Here is an 18,298-nt window from a genome sequence, read left to right as displayed (position 1 = left end):
TCTTCGTCTATCTGACTAACGGAAAGTCGGTGATTCTACCCAGGTGCCCGCTCGTGATGAAATAATGCACAGAAGGGCACTTGGGATCTTCCTCCACCATCAAAGCTGGAAAGTCACCATATGACCTATAATTGTGTCGGTGCGACGTTAAACCCAGCAAAAAAGCAATATCTTCCATTGCATACCGCCCATCTTATTCAGACAACTCCTTCACAGCAAACATGCAACTTTCATTAACAGATGTGTAACGATAACGATATTCTGGTACTGAAATCCAAAACGATATTGAAGACCAAAACAATATTAATCAGGTATGTATACGGTGTCCCAAGAAAATTGATATGGCGTTAGTAGTATATCTTCGAAAAAGAAAGTGCTATTGATGTTTTATTTAATTGCGTATCTGTTATTCTGCAGACCATGAAATTTTCATTCAAGTTCAGTGTCCTAACCTAAATGTGAAATAGCTAAAATGGGCTGTTTAAACAATTCTCTTACTGTCGTGACTTGTAAGTGTTAATTTTACATTCATTATTAATTAGATTTACTAAACGAGTGTCACGCACTCTCCGTAAATAGTCGGACTTTCCCTCTTTTAACAACCGGACATCCTGTCTGCCTGGGAAATCAGTTGTGATATATTAAATAAGGGAACACTTCCATTATTTATCATAAATGTCATTACAGTTCTACATCAACACTAAAACAACTTTAAGAAATGAAGGATAAATATATAATAAAAAAAACGCCACGTTCCAAGTATGACAATTCCCCTAAAGCCGGGTTATCAGAATTTGATTAGCTAATGGATTTGGTCGTACAGTTGATCGTTCTAAAGTAATTTGCGTTCGCCGAGTTCTAAATACATATTAGATTTTCACTGGATGTATTTTCAAAATTTGAGTTTCTCAACCTGGTTGCACAATTTAAGCGTAAGCATAAATTTAATGAACACTTTGCCTAAAGAATGATATGTAATTGAGGAACTGTTGTATTATATTTGTCAAAGATTGTATTGTGAAGTACATATTTTGGTGAAATTCATTAGAAATGCAAACATGTAAAATTGCTATTGTTTCCCTATTTCCCTTTGCCTATCTTGGTTGCCTAACCAACCAAGACAGATGGAAATTAGATGAATTCCGAAGCTACCATCATTGGAATATTCTTATATCCATCAAATGCAAATATAAAACTAGAAATTAGTTTGAATCAAAGGTTGTTTTTTAAAGGCTGGTTGTTAGAAAATATCTATTTCTATCAGGGATCTAACTCTACGTAATGGGTCTTTTTTTCCAATTATGACACAAAAAGGGGGATTTTCGTAATTCTAAAGTGTATATTCACCCACACAAAACAAAAGAAACGAGACTGGACATTAATATTTTGAAAGCGCAAGTCAATGTGTTAGGTGTATTGGGCCGTAAAATATGTGGTTCTTAATTACATGTGGAGTCATAGAAGATGGTTAATATGCTAAACAGAACGCAGGTCCTCAGTTGGTGGTAAATATAATTTCTGTTTCAAACTAAATACTGTTGTGCTTTTACATTTATGACGTTATCAATTATACACTGAAGAGCAGGATGAAGATTTAGGAATGTCGAATTAATTGTCAAGCTAGAGATTTACAGGTGTTTTCAAAGTGAAATTAATTCACAGACTTGTGTATCTTTGTATGCCATGATTTGATCAAACCACATACTTCCTATTCACTATATTTCAATGCATTTTCGTTTAATATATTGAAACTTCCTCCGGTATTCTACTTTCTATCTTGTCTATAATAATTACAGTGTACACATCCGGCCATTGCCCATTGTCATTTTAATACGTTGAAAATACGTCTACAATTATTTTGATTCTAACAAGTTTAAAAACATTATTATCTACATTTTAGAAGATATTCACCAAGCATTTGCCTTCTTTTTTGTTTGGTTTTCTTTTCAGCGCACCGCTATGACGTTTGACACTCTTACACTAATTTTGCCGTATAAACAGTGCGTATGTTGCGTAATAACACATCGGTTCAGTCCACTTTGCTTAATAGGGAAATAAATCGGATCATGTTAAAACATATTTTTCATAGTTTAACTGTTAGTAAAATATATAAATAAAGTTCATATTTGTCATATTTCTAGGTATTTCATGTTTATGTGTTTATTTATTTATTATACCAAATTTATATTGCGACGTTTTCATAATAAACACGTTCAAAGGCGCTAACGCAGCCACACAGGGTGCGAAATTCATCCTCTAAAAGTACAGACACAGAGCGATCTGACCAAAGGACAAAGTGAGATAAAGCTCCCAGAACATAGACAGAATTCTTTTTAGGTACAGGCTTGTCCGACTAACTTAGCCTAGCTCTTTGTGAATAGTGGTCTTGTTCTTTTAACGTGCCCGGTGTATAGCATCGATACACGCGAAGTCGTCATTCCTGGGAAGAACCAGTACAGGCCTCTTAGTCAGGTGGGAGACACTCAAGAGCATCTCAGAAATTTCCAGTGCCTGGACCGGGATGTTTCTGATTATCCAGTATAATGTATTTACTTCAAAGTGAGTCAAATTCATAAAAGCATGTGTCAGACAGTTATCATTTATCATTCTTCAGGTCGTTACAATAGCTTACAAATAAAGAATATTTTAATATTTTACGTACTATCAATAGATAGAGAAAATGGTTTCGTCCAAGTTCTCTGTGCAAAGATATAAGCAATCTAAAATGATCTCTTGCTTCATTGTAACAGCAAAGAGTTTATGTATAAGACATGTACTCTTTTGTAATTATGAAATTGTTCAAACTTTACATGTATTCTTTTGTAATTATATAATTGTTCAAACTTTCATAATTTAATTCGATTTAATTTGTACTTAGATAAATGTTGTATTTAACAATAACTTATAAGTCCACATGGCTGGGTGTTTGTTTGTTTGGGGTTTTTTTTGTATGTTTATATTTACTTGAATGAAATATATTTATATGTAGTATAACACGAGTGAAAAGATTTGTTAATCTTTAATTTTAACCAATTTTGGTCTTATCATAAACATTTAATATTTGTAAACAAACTACGAAACGTACGTAAAAGTGCTCTCTACGTAATGACGTGTGACATAATTTATGATAGTTAAACTGCTGAGCAAGCGTGTTTTGTTACCTTGTTGTTCATAATAACCACGTACACATCTGCACGTAGGTTAACATATCCAGTTGACGTACCAATTTCGTCAGAAAATTTGCTGCCGTGGTGCAGTAGTCGAAAGAAGTCCAAAGTAAATAGATCCAAATTTTCCAATTTTTGCGTAAATTCGTGTAGAACGAGTGCTTCAACCCCATTTTTTTCACTGCTAGAATATATTCTGCATGTAGACAAATTTCATGTTTACACTCCGACGAAGGCGAGATTTGCATCTCTCAACCGAAAGAAGAGGTGTAGCAGATCATCACTGACTGACGTCTCATTAGGAACCATCAACGCCGTATTTTCTTCTCATTTTTTCGTTAATTTATGACAAAACTTTCATGAAAAATAGGTGTAGGAAAAAGTGATCTCTATAAAGATACCTTAATACGACCTGTAGTTGCCGGAAACAAAGCAGCAGGATTTGAATTATATACCTTTAATCTGTTTCTAATTATAAGTTACTGTCTCATACATATTTTTCATGGCGTTACATTGACTGTAACCTACTTGTTCGGATGTCACTTTAAATGACAGTTCATCAAGATTGGAATTTTAGATCTACAAAAATTGTGTGTTTTGGGGACAACTGCTATCATTTTTATTACCTTGTAGATGTAAATTTTAACCTTTTAACTGCACGTACATTATGAACTAGAGCATTTTGACTGATTTTATGTTAGAAGTAAAGAAGTTTGTTGGATTGTGTACGGTAATAAAAGTATAAAACAGAAGTTCTTCAATTCTGACCCAAAAAGTAAATTGAGCTCTTTGTATTGAACAGACTGCATGGGAAATGATCTTATTATTTTGTGCAAAAGTAAACCACCATGCTCACTAAGAAAGTAATAATGTATCTTGTTGCTTTTTTTCAGTGAACATGGTTATTTATTATTGTACAAAAAAAAAAGATTAAATTCTAATACAGGACTTTTGATTAAGCAAGGAGCTCATTTACCTTCGGGGTCAGATACTTCCGTTTAAACAGTGTTGATAAAGCATTACGCAAATTTTTAATTTAAGTGTTAAGCAAGTGGTACTTTTTGCGTGTTTTTCTTTTGTTTGTTTGTTTGTTTGTCTAGCAACATCTTTACTTTAGACATAAAATCAGTGAGAATATTCCAATCCACAATGTACATACGCATTTAAAAGATTAAACTTGACATTTACAAGTGAAAACAAGCAATCTAAGAAGGATAATAGAAACATATTTTAGAACATTGGCTGATACATAAAGTGGTACCGCAACAAGTAAATTGCAGTCTCTATTATTGCTATATATAAATATATTTTCGAATTAAATTATTCTCGTCTTGAATATAATACTCTTGATTATTTTTCGGTGATTTGGTAAATATGGGGAAGCTTAGCTCATGATTTCCTTGTGATTAGATGGGCTTTATAATGATAAAACCGTATTTGTCTTCAAAGGAGTTTTGTCAGACAGAAAGTGTTTGTAGGCCCTTCCTTAAGACTTGCATACCATTCTCACGGTTTTATAAGTAACTGTTGCACTTATTTAAGACGATTTTTGTTTTAGACAACTTTGCGATTAACAAAGTTGCTGATGGTGAAAACCATGAGATATAACTTATACCTGAATGTAAAGTTAAACTATAATTTTATTTTAAGATATATTCAACAACCTGTTATACGACGACAAATGGGCATCCACGGCATCACATAACAATTTATGACATTGCTCAATATGTAACTGAAAAAGTTTAAACTGCCAATACATTTAAGTCTTATTTCTACAAAATTGTTTCTTGGTTATTACATTTGTCATGTCAGAAAAGAGAACTAGAGCTGCTTTTGAGAAAAGTGCATGTTTCCCACAACTGCCTAAGTCAGCCTTTATATACTGTTTACTCACTATAAATATACCTTTGACGAGTAAAAAGGCTGATCTTGGGTAATTCAAGGGCCATAATTCTGAAGTGCCTGTGGCGATTTGATTAGTTAATGAACTTTGCCGAGGAGTTATGGTCCAAAACATTTGGTTCAAGTTTGGTAAAGATCAAATGAGAACTGTTCGACTTAGAACAAGGACAAGAGTAAAAAAGCCGATTTTCGGTAATTCAATGGCCATAATTCCGAAGTGCCTAGTTATCGAACTTGTCCGAGACTTATGGTCAAACACATTTTGTTTAAGTTTAGTGAAGATCGGATGAGAACTGTTCGACTTAGAGGGCGGACAAAATTTGTGACAGACACACACACAGACACACAGACGCACACATAGACAGGAGTAAGTCAATATGTCTCCCACACCACTGTGTGGTGGGAGACATAATTACTGATTTACTATCGAACTGACAGAAAGTGAAATAATTAGAGTTAGCAAAGTACACCATTTCAATGATTAAAAGTCCAACAGGAGAAACTACTGAGATTCAGAAAATTCAAATAAATGTACGAATGAAATTGACAATAATTGTAGAAATTGCTATTTATTGGAGGACTGTTCATAAGATATCCATTTATCCAGGACTTTTCATATATAACATGTATACTATCGCCAGATGCTTTTGCTATTGAACATACTATTATCCTAGTTTTGCCTGCATATGAAAATAACAAAAATACATGGTAAACTGGTTCAGATAGCCAGCATTCCGTCAGCAGCCAAAGAACTGTTAATGAGAAAGTAATCTAGAAATAATTTTAAATTCTAAAGGAAATTTTCAAGGTCAGTTAAAGTATTTAGCATTCAACAGTAATATGCGAGTACTGCAGCAAATATGTTTTGTATCATACCTTTCGGTTGTTTGTAGGATTGATGATAAATGTTTTGTTATATTAATTTCCTCTTGCGAATAAAAAATAGTTCTAGGGAGAAACGAATGCATTAGCATCCTCAGACTATTTCTAAAAAAAACATACAGTACACTTTTATTCCATTTATTTATCACAACGTTACCCTCAGTGTATATTCCCGTTTTGTAATCATATAATAAATAAATGTTGAAGAGTGACATTTGAAAATAATTTCCATAATAAGTACATTGTTAAATATATAACACAACATCGAACTTTAACAATGTGAAATAAAGTGATTGGTAAATGATATAATATCACACAGAATAAATTATAAATAGCATATCACAGAAACTTTATATCAAACATTCATAGTAATGCTGTTGTTAGAAGAGGTCATCTAAGTCCGCTGACTTTTATTTTCGTCGTGAAATGTGCACTTTTATCCGTATAAATTATATCTCCTCCGCGATTTTTCCTTCAAATATGAATGTCTTAAAACATTGGTTTGGCTAGCACCAGTCGTGTCGTCCTTCTATCATTACAAAAAAAAACAACACACAATTAAGCTCTTTATTGCGACATATCTTCCATGCGAAATTTTTCATCAATCATGATTTCGTGGAATCGGCAAATTATCTGCGACAACTGTTTGGCACATCTTGATGTGTTTACAAATATCATTGTTTTATAACGCAAAGGCATAAATTGTCGGGCCTCGTTCCGAAATTTTCACATACCCCGTTTTCTTCCCGCGAACATCCTGTGTCAGCACACCCAACCCAACCTATACTTTTACATAAATGTTGACAGTCCGTTACTGCAACAAACGACAAAATGACGAAAACCGTTCTTAAAAACCATGTAAACGTCAATGATATATCCATATCCAGATATCTTGCTTTCTTTCTTGTCTTTCAAGTTGAATTCTATACTTCTGGAAAAAAAAAACACAATTAAAATAAAATCGAAACATTAAGCTCTAAAGACATAGTAAGAAATGTATATTTTGACGTATCTTGCGCTTTTTTATGAATAGATTATGCATTAACGACACGCCTTGAACGTGTAATAGAAAATTTTCGTACCAGCATATATATGTCTCCATAAAATAGTTTTCCTTTGTTATAGCATTTACATATAACACTAGAGATTTTCAAAATTTAAAATAAAAGTATGATTAAATTTAATGTTTTTTCATGATAGTCCTGCCTTTACAGAACTCACTGCTTGTAAATGCTCAGCTAAAGTTAGACAGGTTAGTTAGCATTCAGACCACAGGAAACTTCTAATTAATAGGAGTTTGCGGTTTTGAGCCTAAATGACTTTGCATACATTTTTATATATAAAAAAATGAAACAGTCTTTAAAACAACTTTGTACAATGTCAAATATCGTAATTATGTCCATTTCCATATTCAATATCAGAGTCTAAATTTACTACAGACAAGAGAATGTGTTCATCAAAATATTCTTACAGAATATCGTGTTACCTTCAGTATGACAGAAGTGATCCCCCAATAGTATCCATAAGTATACAAAAAAAATCAATGAGGCAGTTTTAAGGCATTCATGCTCACTTTAAACACAATCAATGTATGTCATACCGACACAAATATTGTTTCATCATATCTTTTATTTCCCGTTTATTGCTTCATATTATTCTACAACGTTTTAATTCCCATATATTGTCCGCTAACGGTGGCTAACGAAGCAGTGAACGTTTGAATGCTGCCTCACGATGCCGGCCAACATTTGGTTAAACATACGTATCTTGTTTATTTATGTCTCATTCGTATGACATAAAGCTCCATCTTTTGAGGCCAGTTTCATTATTATATTGTTATGCACAAGTCACGTAAATAAACAAATTACTTACTTAGTTAAGCTCATGAAACAGTTCGAAGGCTTAGGTCAGTATTTTGACCGTTCAGTTAAAACCTGTGAATTTTAATATTAATTTGCTTTTTATTTAGTCAAAACGCAAACAAGTAAAGATTTCAAAATATACTTGTATCATGTATTTGAAAAACTATAAGTATGTGTCGTTGGAAAGATTTACAATTTACATTGAATCTAGCTTCCGGACAAGGTCTTTTTTATTGATTTATTCATAATTCGTCAGTCACTATCAAGAACAGAATCAAATCTTCTATTTAAGGAAGCCTCTGAGTGACATTTATTATTTTCATTTCATAAAATTTTAAGCGACAATTCAGTTCGTAAACCTTCCAGCGGTAATGAATGGGTTCGTTTTCGTCATACTTGTCAAGAAATGTGACGTATAAATATCATGATAAATAGTTTCCACCAAATGACCCTGGTTTTGGAATCTGCTGAGGTTTTAATCACAGCGTAAGCTACACTACATGTTTATTGAATACTGCAAATCGGAAAATTTTCCAGTAACGTTTATTTCTCAACTTAAAAGACACATTTTTATTATATACCTATATAAAGTCTGTCAAAAATACGCGTAGTATTTCACAAGTAGATATAACCAGGCAGAAACAAATGCCGTATTATAAGGAGAGAGTTTCAAATAAGCTTAGCTTTCTACTCAATTCTTCATGCCTTAATTCATGTTGTAAATGTACATATATGAATGAAATATTGTTTAAACCAAATTCCGTATTGTACTTTTTGTATTGTATGTTGCTGGACTACTTTCGTCCTTGCAAAGGTCTATAAATAGCGCATACAAAAAACTTCACTTATTTCTATTTTAACATCGACAGACATTGAAACATAACAACAAACAAAAAAGGTGTATGTATATAATAAAAGGGTCATTATAAAAGTGGCTAGATCTTATATTTTGTATTCGGCTGTCGTAGATTTTGCAAGAACGGATCACACTTGTGCGCCTCGTGAGATCCGATCTGAAAAAATCCAGTCGAGCCGAATACAGCATCCCAGATCGAGCTATTATTATAACAACCCTATTATACTACTTGGATAAAATAAAACATTATCATTATTCTTTATTCTTTATATTATCATAATAATTACTGTGATACAATTACTTGATATCAACAAATTCTCAGTATTAGAAAAAGTCCAAAACATTAATTCTGGTACTTTTATATTTTAATCCATTTATCTAATATATTCTCTAATTCTCTAATTCATGGGCATTGCGATAACATTAATTTGAATATATTCAATGATTTATGGGCATTACAGTGAATACGATAATACATGGTCCTTCGTATTATGCTCTGTATGGTGCAAACTAGTTCTGTTTAGTATTACGCAATTATTTGTAATGCTTACAGTAAAATGTCTTATATATTACGGAAATTTGATTAATTTATATTCTTTAATAATATTCACTTCTGTTTAAAATCGTTTATCAATATATGCAAGCATGCAAGCAACAATGTTAGTACTCTCATCACACAGGATCAATTATACAACTATATATTTGTCAAATTTTCGCTGCCGTAGCGGACTACGTGCTTGAAATACCGAAACCAATCAAGCTTACCAAAACCAGCAAGTAACACAGAACCTCCCTAGATTATAGCTTTTCACGAAAAAAGGACCAACTTGTACGCACATTGAAGCATTGAACATCGTGTTCATTTTGAGACAGTTCAGTAAAATCACATGCCAGATTAATGTGAGTGGACTATTCACTATGCTGTTGACGTTCATAGTTGACGAAAATAACAGTATATATAAATATCCGTAATGAATGATGTGAAGTGAAAGCACCGAAAGTTATTTTTAACAGCATTGAAGTCACTTCTGTTCCGTTGCCAAATTCCTAACTTAACTGTTAACAAGTTATTTGCTGTTGTTGATAATTCTAGACTGTTATTCAAGGTCACAAAAATTGCAAGCCTTTTATGGTATTATCACTTCAACTAACTGCCGAGGCAACGATACAAAAGAAAATGACTATATACTTTAGTAATGAAAGATAAAAGGTAAGGGTCGATTTCCTGAAGCACAGAGCACCCCAAAATCAGCCATAGAGTCATGCATCGCAAAGTAGGCTCACAACAAAAAAGTTGTAACGGAAAACTATTGTAGACAGACTGCTTCAAAAATCCAACAGCAGGTACAATTTAGTTATATGCAAAACACAGAAAAGTGTCGGGGGTGTAGTGTGGGTAAGGGGTAGATGTTGGGAAAAAGTGGAAAAAGGAAGGATGAATATTCAACAGGGAAGCCACGTTTCTCTACACCGTAAACGCACGTACACAAGACAAACACACACACAACTTACATATGCAGATAAACAAACAGATAAGTAAGAAAAAACAACACAGTCGGACACCGCCTAACACACGCACGCACGAACGCACACACACAAGCAGGAAAAAAGTGGAGCGCCCAAGAACGGACGGCGGCCAAGACTATATGTTGGGCACGGTAACTTACTCATAGTAAAAGTAGAGGGATTGATAATATAATTATACCTATATATTGTTACGTCTAATGGTAACACTTGCTTGTTACTTATAATACTAAGAGTAACAGAAAAACAAACCAGTAATTATTACCTATAATTTTTAGTTTTTAATTTTGAGGAATAGACAGGCTCCCTTTATTCGTGTTGACCCTATAATGTCCACAGGAAACTGTTGTCCTGTAAATATGATAAATTAACATATATTTGCGACTGAGTCTTGGCTTAAGTATACAAGGAGCCTCAGGTGTTGTAACTATCAAAACCATTTAATATTTTCAAGAAAACAATCTTTAGATCGGCGGTATTTTTTAATACTTCAATCATAAAAAATAAGACGTCTTTATTTACTTGCCGCGTGACACCAATATCAACAAATCTAATATACTCGTATATCAACAAATTTCATATACCGTTATCCTATATACAAAAATTTAATGTACGTGTGTTTTACATCAACAAGTTTAATGTGCCTATATTAACTGTTTTAATGAACCTATATTCTATATATACGAATTTAATGTACCCCTGTCCTCTATCCTATATCAACAAACTTATGTAGCATAAGATGTTGTCAATAACGTATTATAACTGTAGCAGTATCAATTCATTTTACGACCACAATTTAACCCTTACCCTGCTAAATTTTTATAATGAACTTGTCCATCTTTCAATTTGGACAGTACCATTTACTGTTAGAAGTGGTGCTTACCAAAAACATACTGACTGAATGGCGAACAGTGCAGATCTTTATCAGACTGCACGTATGTGCAGGCTGGTTATGATCTACGCTGGTCGCAAAGGCAGTGTCATCGTGTCCAGCATGATAGGGGATAAGTAGCAAATTGGACATATAAACGCATTGAATTTATTGTTGAACAAATATCTTTTATGAAATGACTGGACAATAATGAGGTGAAACAAATTTTAATCTTCTTCTTTGTGATTTTATTTAAATTTAGATATGCAATTGAAAACATACATTTCTAAAAATACATAATTCCCAAAACATTTACAGATATGTGAAAAAAGAAGTGTAGCGTTACATTATTTATTTAGTACGTAAACTTATCTTACTGTCTGCTAAACTCATTATAACATTTGTAAAGTCAGCACACATCATCTGACCGCATTTTAGTCACGTAAACAAACAGCTGTGAGAATGATTGCATCATATTTTACGCATTTACTTTTTACTTTTTACATACAAACAAAATGTTTTTGTAATTTGCTGGATCGAAAACAAATCTTTATCAAAGAAAGCAACCTTTCCCATAATGTCGTGGTTATTGATCATACTTACTCATTTTGTAAGGTTTTGATCAAATTTCGACATCTAGCCAGTATTTTACAGTAGAAATGAAAAACAAATACATATAGTAAACAGATCCCCACCACCATCCCCCCCCCCCCCCCCCCCCCCCCCCCCACCCCCGCAAATATTAAGGTAAGGTTTAACGTTATTTCTCAATTCGACATTTTCACTTTAGACCTTACCTGTTATACGCGGCTCTAAAGATATAAAATACATTACAGACTTAATTAACAGGTTTGCTATAGGTCATGTTAATTCAAATTTTGATACCCAGGGAAGTTCTTGTCTTCTAATTCAAAACTTCAGTTTGATGGAATTGACACCTATGGTGGTTTAGCGATCAAATTTGCGTGACTTTTTATGTGTTTTGTAACACTAAAACACAAGATAAATATTCCAAAATACACGTCGTAATGCATAAATTAAGATTTCACCGGTAACTTGCAGAAATTGCTGGAAAAATGAAAATTCTGAAAAGAGTTAAAAAATCAAGTTTTGCAGTGTGCGATAGTTAGCAAAACAATTGCTATTTTTGTATTCTAATGTTGCAAAGCCTTTTAAACATAGCTTAAACAACTTACCGGCATTTTATATTAAAAACAAAAAATCCCTTACCACTTACATACTAACATAACTGACGCGTACCACTAAGTGAATAGTTCCTCGGTAATGACTACTTTACAACAGTATGCAATGCAATAATGTCGTAGGAGGTTTCGAATATTTGCTTGTCTTAGAATATAATGTTGACTGAGTAGGCCACTGGCACCAGAACAGAAAGAAAATGCCTCTGTACATGTTATACCTTACCCCTAGGTATTCTATAAGAACCATGGTCATGAACGGGAAAATATACTAACCCGTTTCAATCGTTTATTTCTCAACTGAAACGCGCAGTTCGGTGAATGCGTACCTAGTATATTGAACAAGCGATAATTTATCTTCCAACGTGCACCAGTCACATTGTCTCAAACTTATATATTGCTGAGATTATCCAAATATTTTATGCTTTCGTCAACGTTACAGAAAAAAACTTGCGTGACCTTCCCTAATGAACATCCGGTCTAGAGGTCACGGCAGTGTGCACATGTTAGGCGAAACGTAAACAAACAAAACAGAATTTAAAAAAAATCACAATTTTACACTAAAACTCGAAATGATGAATGAAATTCATCTATTCTGATTTAGTTTTAAAATTCAATAGTAATTTAAAGACACTTCTGCGAGGAGGTATTTCTAAACCCGTTTTTTATGGGGATGTGGTTTACAAACTTCGTAAGATCTTGGGTCACGGTAATTTTCCAAATGTATTTGGAAAGATTATCAAACGTTTTATTAAAAGAGGTTACGACCCAACTGTTTTGAGACATACCGCATGTTTAGTGTTCAACCCGTTTACAATTGGACACTACGCTTCCCTCTTTGATTGCGTCTGACGGAAGAGGGGGAGGACTCTATGATGAGCAGTTTTTAAATCCTACCAGGACTGAACTGTTTTGATATTTGTCTTCTGGCCTGTTTCGTCGGGCCCTTAAGGGTGTTTCTCTTGTTGCTCTGTCTTCTGAAAAGGCATTGAGTACATACGTTTTTGGGTCTTAAGGTTTGTTTTTTATATATTTATATACGAGCATTTTTGTGTTTTACATGCCATGTCTTTTTGTTTCCATTACGTGTGTAAGAGATTCACCTGGAGGGGATTACTTTTATTTACACTGTCCCATGTCTTTGGAACATGGTGGGGGTAAGAGTGAGGTTAGGTGCACCATAAACCGGTTTAAGCTCCCCAGTGGTGTTTTTGCCACTGACCGTTCCAAGGCGGTGCCCCACTGTGTTCCTTTGTTTGTTCGTTTCGTCTTATGTGTTGGCTTTGTGCGCGTGTGTGTTGTTCGTTTTGTCCTTATGTGTTGGCTTTGGGTGTGTGTGCGTGTGTGTGTGTATGTGTGTGTGGTGCGCGCGTCTGCGTGCTGGGGGTTTCGTTTTGGGGAGGCTGCGTTTTTGGTGCGTGGCATTCCCTGTTTGATATTTTTCTTTGTTTTGTATATGATTTTTAATATGAAACCATACATTGGTCTACATCTGTTCTGTTTATTTTATTCATTTTGCACATTTATGCTGCATTTCCACATATTAGCGAACACGTGTAGTAAAATGACGATTGACATACATTTTCACAACAGCCAATCAGAATGGTTTTGTAATCTAGAACGGAACTTCACCAGGGAAGGTCGAGCAAGTTTTTTGTGTAACGTTGAAAAAACTATAAACTACGCGTTGTTTTTGTAAGATAAGAAGTATTGAAGAAATGTGACGGTACACAATGGAAGATAAATTACCATTTGTTTGATATCCATAGTACACATTTACCGAACTGCGTGCTTTAGGTATGAAATGCGCGATTGAAACGAGTTAGTATATTTTCCCCTTCATGACCATGATTCTTATAGAATACCTAGGGTTAGGATAGAACATGTACAGAGGCATTTTCTTTCTGGTCTGGCGCCAGTGGAGTAGGCGTTATTTATACAAGTTATTGTTTAATAATAGCCAAATCATAACAATATTATTTGTAACTGTCCAGTGTTCCTAGTATCGGCCAGTTTGATGCTCTAAAAAATGTTTTGGTGTCAGTAAGTCAAAGGACAATGTTGAAGTGACCTCAGAACTGAAAATGACATCTGTTTAGAAATTAAATAATGCTTAGACCAACAGTTTTCCGAGGTTACATGACGACTTGATGTGGTCCTCAGCAGTTAAGCGGAAATCATGTCAATGGTCACGGCGATACTGAGCCTGAAAAGTGTTTTAACAATGGCGTGCTGTATTCAAAGTTACAGCGTGCTAAAACTGATAGATTCATACCCTGTTGCTACCAACAGCTTATGCGTTGAACATGAGCTCTCGTTGTAACTGTTGTTTTAAAATCTGTTGAAAATCTACATCTATTAACATTCGCGCAATTGCACTAAATACTGATTATGTAAAAACTAATTAAATTACAAAAGTTAAAATTAATGAAAAACCCCTAACTCCACTTAAATCAGTCAATTAAACAACTTTGGGGCATGATCAGCTATTTTTGTACCAAGTTTGCACTCTAACCTCAAATTCAGTAAAATTCAAAACAGATTAATCATTTGATAAAGTCTTTTGAATTTTCAACAATGGAGACTATATATATATATACTTTGATGTAACTACGTAAAGATAACGATTGGACATATAAGCATATCTTGCTGGTAGTTCACATTGTGTAATATGGGTAAGTTTGGTGTAGTCGTTTATAAATTGATAAATAAAATGCGCTTTTGAGATACCAGTAGTTATATCCCTCAGTTATTGAGAAAATGTCATTAGGCAATGAACGTCGAATCATTTATGCACCAATTCTTTCAAAAATGTTGGTCTGTCATCTTTACATCTGTAAAAGAAATAAAAGAAGTTTTTACCTCAGATTCCTTTGAAACTATGGTTAACTTTCCAATCTATAAAGAAAATCCGTTAGTTCGATCTTTTATATCCATTACCGATCCCTCGCAATAAAAAATAAAAATCACGGCGTGTAAACAAAATCTCTCGCATAAAGAATAACCACGAAATGCACTGTGCACACCTTGCTGGTCAAGTCAGATTTCATACATGAAAATCGTGAACACATGATGAAGGATCGAGACTATTTTTAAAGAACTTCATGCCAGAATACAACAAAAGTTATCAGAAAATATAAGTTGAGGAATAGTTTTAGACCTGTATTATGTATAATACAATCTTGTTTAATGTCATACAATCACCGTCAACTTTCAAATAGTATTAAAGGTTGCTTCACCTATATTACTATAAACACAAAAGTGTTCAAGTCTTATGATAAAAATCACATTGTATTTTCAAATACATTTATGTTCTGCCTTAGTAAGGTTACAAATGGCCAGCTAGATCTTTTCCCTGAAATTAAAAACAATTAATTTTAAATTTATGTATCTTAAAATGCTCAGTATCTTCTCTAAATCTATGGTAACTAAACTATATTTATAAAAAGTATAGTGTATCGGGCAGGCACTTTATTATTAACCATGGAATAAAACTAAGAAATGTTATTCACTTACCCTTTATGTTATCGAAACAGACTGCCAGATGATAAAGATTTTACAACAGCACGTTCCAAAAAAGGATATTTTCAGCAATAGGTTTTAAGGTATCCTTGGGTTACTGTTTTTCCAGTTTTGATGGCCCGCATTCAAAACAAGAACACAGGACGCCATTCTCGCGGAGCTAGCGTTAACTTACCTCAACTGCGATCAAATAGGAACTGCTTAACAAAAAAAAAGTTATTTATTTAATTTCTTGTAAAAATGTAATATACAATATGTTGGACAGGCTTCTCAGCCTCTGAGTAAGCGTAAACAGTCATAGATTTACAATACGAAGCATTACTGATCCTAGTTTTTCATAAAATGTTGCTCTTAATTTTAATTCTGATAATCATTCGTTAGATGATTTTCTTACATGCCAATTGATTTTGTTTCTGATGATTTTCACAGACTTTTTAAGGACGGATTACACCAAACCGGAAGTGACTACTCAGTGTTACATGTGAAGTAGTCCAAAATGTAGTTCCATGCTATGGATGAAATCTGGTATAATGAGTGACATGAGGAGGTGACAGTTAAATTTTTGGCTTATGTTTATTGCTTATAGTATTGAGAATAGATCTAGACCATTTTCATTGTAAATTTCTTGGAATAAGTTTTATTCTTTGCGAAAAATGTCTACCTACGCGTAACTGCTAAACGGCTGTTTTCATGGGGGCATTTTTAGAGGGTGATGTTTCTCAGAACAGATTATTTTTCTTATATTCAACATAACATGTCAATATTTTTCTATTTTTGATAAGAAGACATGTTATACTAAATGACCATATATGGTTTTCATATCATTGAAATGCTCTAAAGTGCTGAAAATGAGGTCTGAATGTTTTGTTATTAATATGAAATAAGTAAGGACTTGAATTGGTAGAGTGTAACCTATAAGTTGTGCAGGGGTAAAAATTTAAACTTGTTTAGATGTGGCTGTAAACAGGCTAGTTTGGCCAGATTATGATAGAAGATGACAATTTCAGTGCAATTTAGCAGAGAAAAAGAAGAAAAACTAAAAATATTTCAAAATCACTGTTTTGGGTATATTTTTTTCAAAAAATGCATATTTATTGACTAAATATTGGTATGTTTTAGGTGTCAGGGGTGAGTTTGGGTATATTTTACAGTAACAGTGTGTGATTTGAGTGCAGTTTATGGTAAAACTTGATTAAATATGGCAAAAATAAGCTCAAGCAAGGAAAAGTGGTCAAAAATGATGTCACGACAGCTTTTTTCCAGGAAATTTGGTGCGCTAGCTTACGTTACTGAAAAAGCCATAAAACCATGAAAATTGATTGTATCAAACTGAAACTGGTATTTTTTTCATGCATTTAGGTTACTGGTACAAATTAAGTGAAAATAACACATTTTGAGTATGAAAAATGTTTCTTTAAGGACGGATTACACCAAACCGGAAGTGACTACTCAGTGTTACATGTGAAGTAGTCCAAAATGTAGTTCCATGCTATGGATGAAATCTGGTATAATGAGTGACATGAGGAGGTGACAGTTAAATTTTTGGCTTATGTTTATTGCTTATAGTATTGAGAATAGATCTAGACCATTTTCATTGTAAATTTCTTGGAATAAGTTTTATTCTTTGCGAAAAATGTCTACCTACGCGTAACTGCTAAACGGCTGTTTTCATGGGGACATTTTTAGAGGGTGATGTTTCTCAGAACAGATTATTTTTCTTATATTCAACATAACATGTCAATATTTTTCTATTTTTGATAAGAAGACATGTTATACTAAATGACCATATATGGTTTTCATATCATTGAAATGCTCTAAAGTGCTGAAAATGAGGTCTGAATGTTTTGTTATTAATATGAAATAAATAAGGACTTGAATTGGTAGAGTGTAACCTTAAAAGAAACATATTGGATTCACAAACTTGATACATTGTATCCAAAAGGTTTAAATGCCAAAGTGTTTTATAAATACTTTGAATAAATTCCACTGTATTTACTTGTTATAATTATTTAATTTTTTCATTAACTGTTATTTTCCACTTTAATTTATACATTACCAGTTTAGTTATACAAAAATCATAATACATGCATTATTGATAAACTAAAAAATAGTCATTAGTTCATCTTGTGCCAAAATATGTAACGTCATTTGGCGACGTCGTTTTGGCAACATAACATGACGTCATTTCCTGTATATTTATGTTGTTACTGATGAAGGCATTGGGCCGAAACATGTCTAACAAATAGATATAAATAGAAACATTAGTGTTAGTTTTGTTACGTTAACTTTCCAAAAACTCAATAAAACATTTTCTGAAACTTTCAACTTAGTTATTTACAACAGCATCGTGACATTGAAAACCAGTTGTACATCGAAAGAAGAAAGATATAATTATAACTGAATCGTTCAACAAAACAACGTAAACGAAAACAAGAAAAACACATACCACATCCGCAATCTTTTTACGTCAAACCAATGGCTGAACGATCTTCAGTGACGTCTTAACAAAATTG

At 33.4% G+C, this 18,298-nt stretch overlaps 1 long non-coding RNA gene across 1 annotated transcript; it reads right to left on the bottom strand.

The window, feature by feature from the left end:
• Positions 1 to 6,073: 6,073 nt before the first annotated feature.
• Positions 6,074 to 16,220, bottom strand: LOC123561337 (uncharacterized). The gene is made up of 2 exons (XR_006688389.2): positions 15,126 to 16,220; positions 6,074 to 6,882 (listed from the first exon to the last, which is right to left on the bottom strand). It is a non-coding gene; the product is annotated as an uncharacterized LOC123561337 (long non-coding RNA).
• Between the last annotated feature and the right edge of the window lie 2,078 nt (positions 16,221 to 18,298).

The sequence above is a fragment of the Mercenaria mercenaria genome, chromosome 10 (assembly GCF_021730395.1).
Source record: "Mercenaria mercenaria strain notata chromosome 10, MADL_Memer_1, whole genome shotgun sequence".
Classification (NCBI taxonomy): Eukaryota; Metazoa; Mollusca; class Bivalvia; order Venerida; family Veneridae; genus Mercenaria; species Mercenaria mercenaria.
This window is presented reverse-complemented; position numbering and strand designations above follow the sequence as displayed.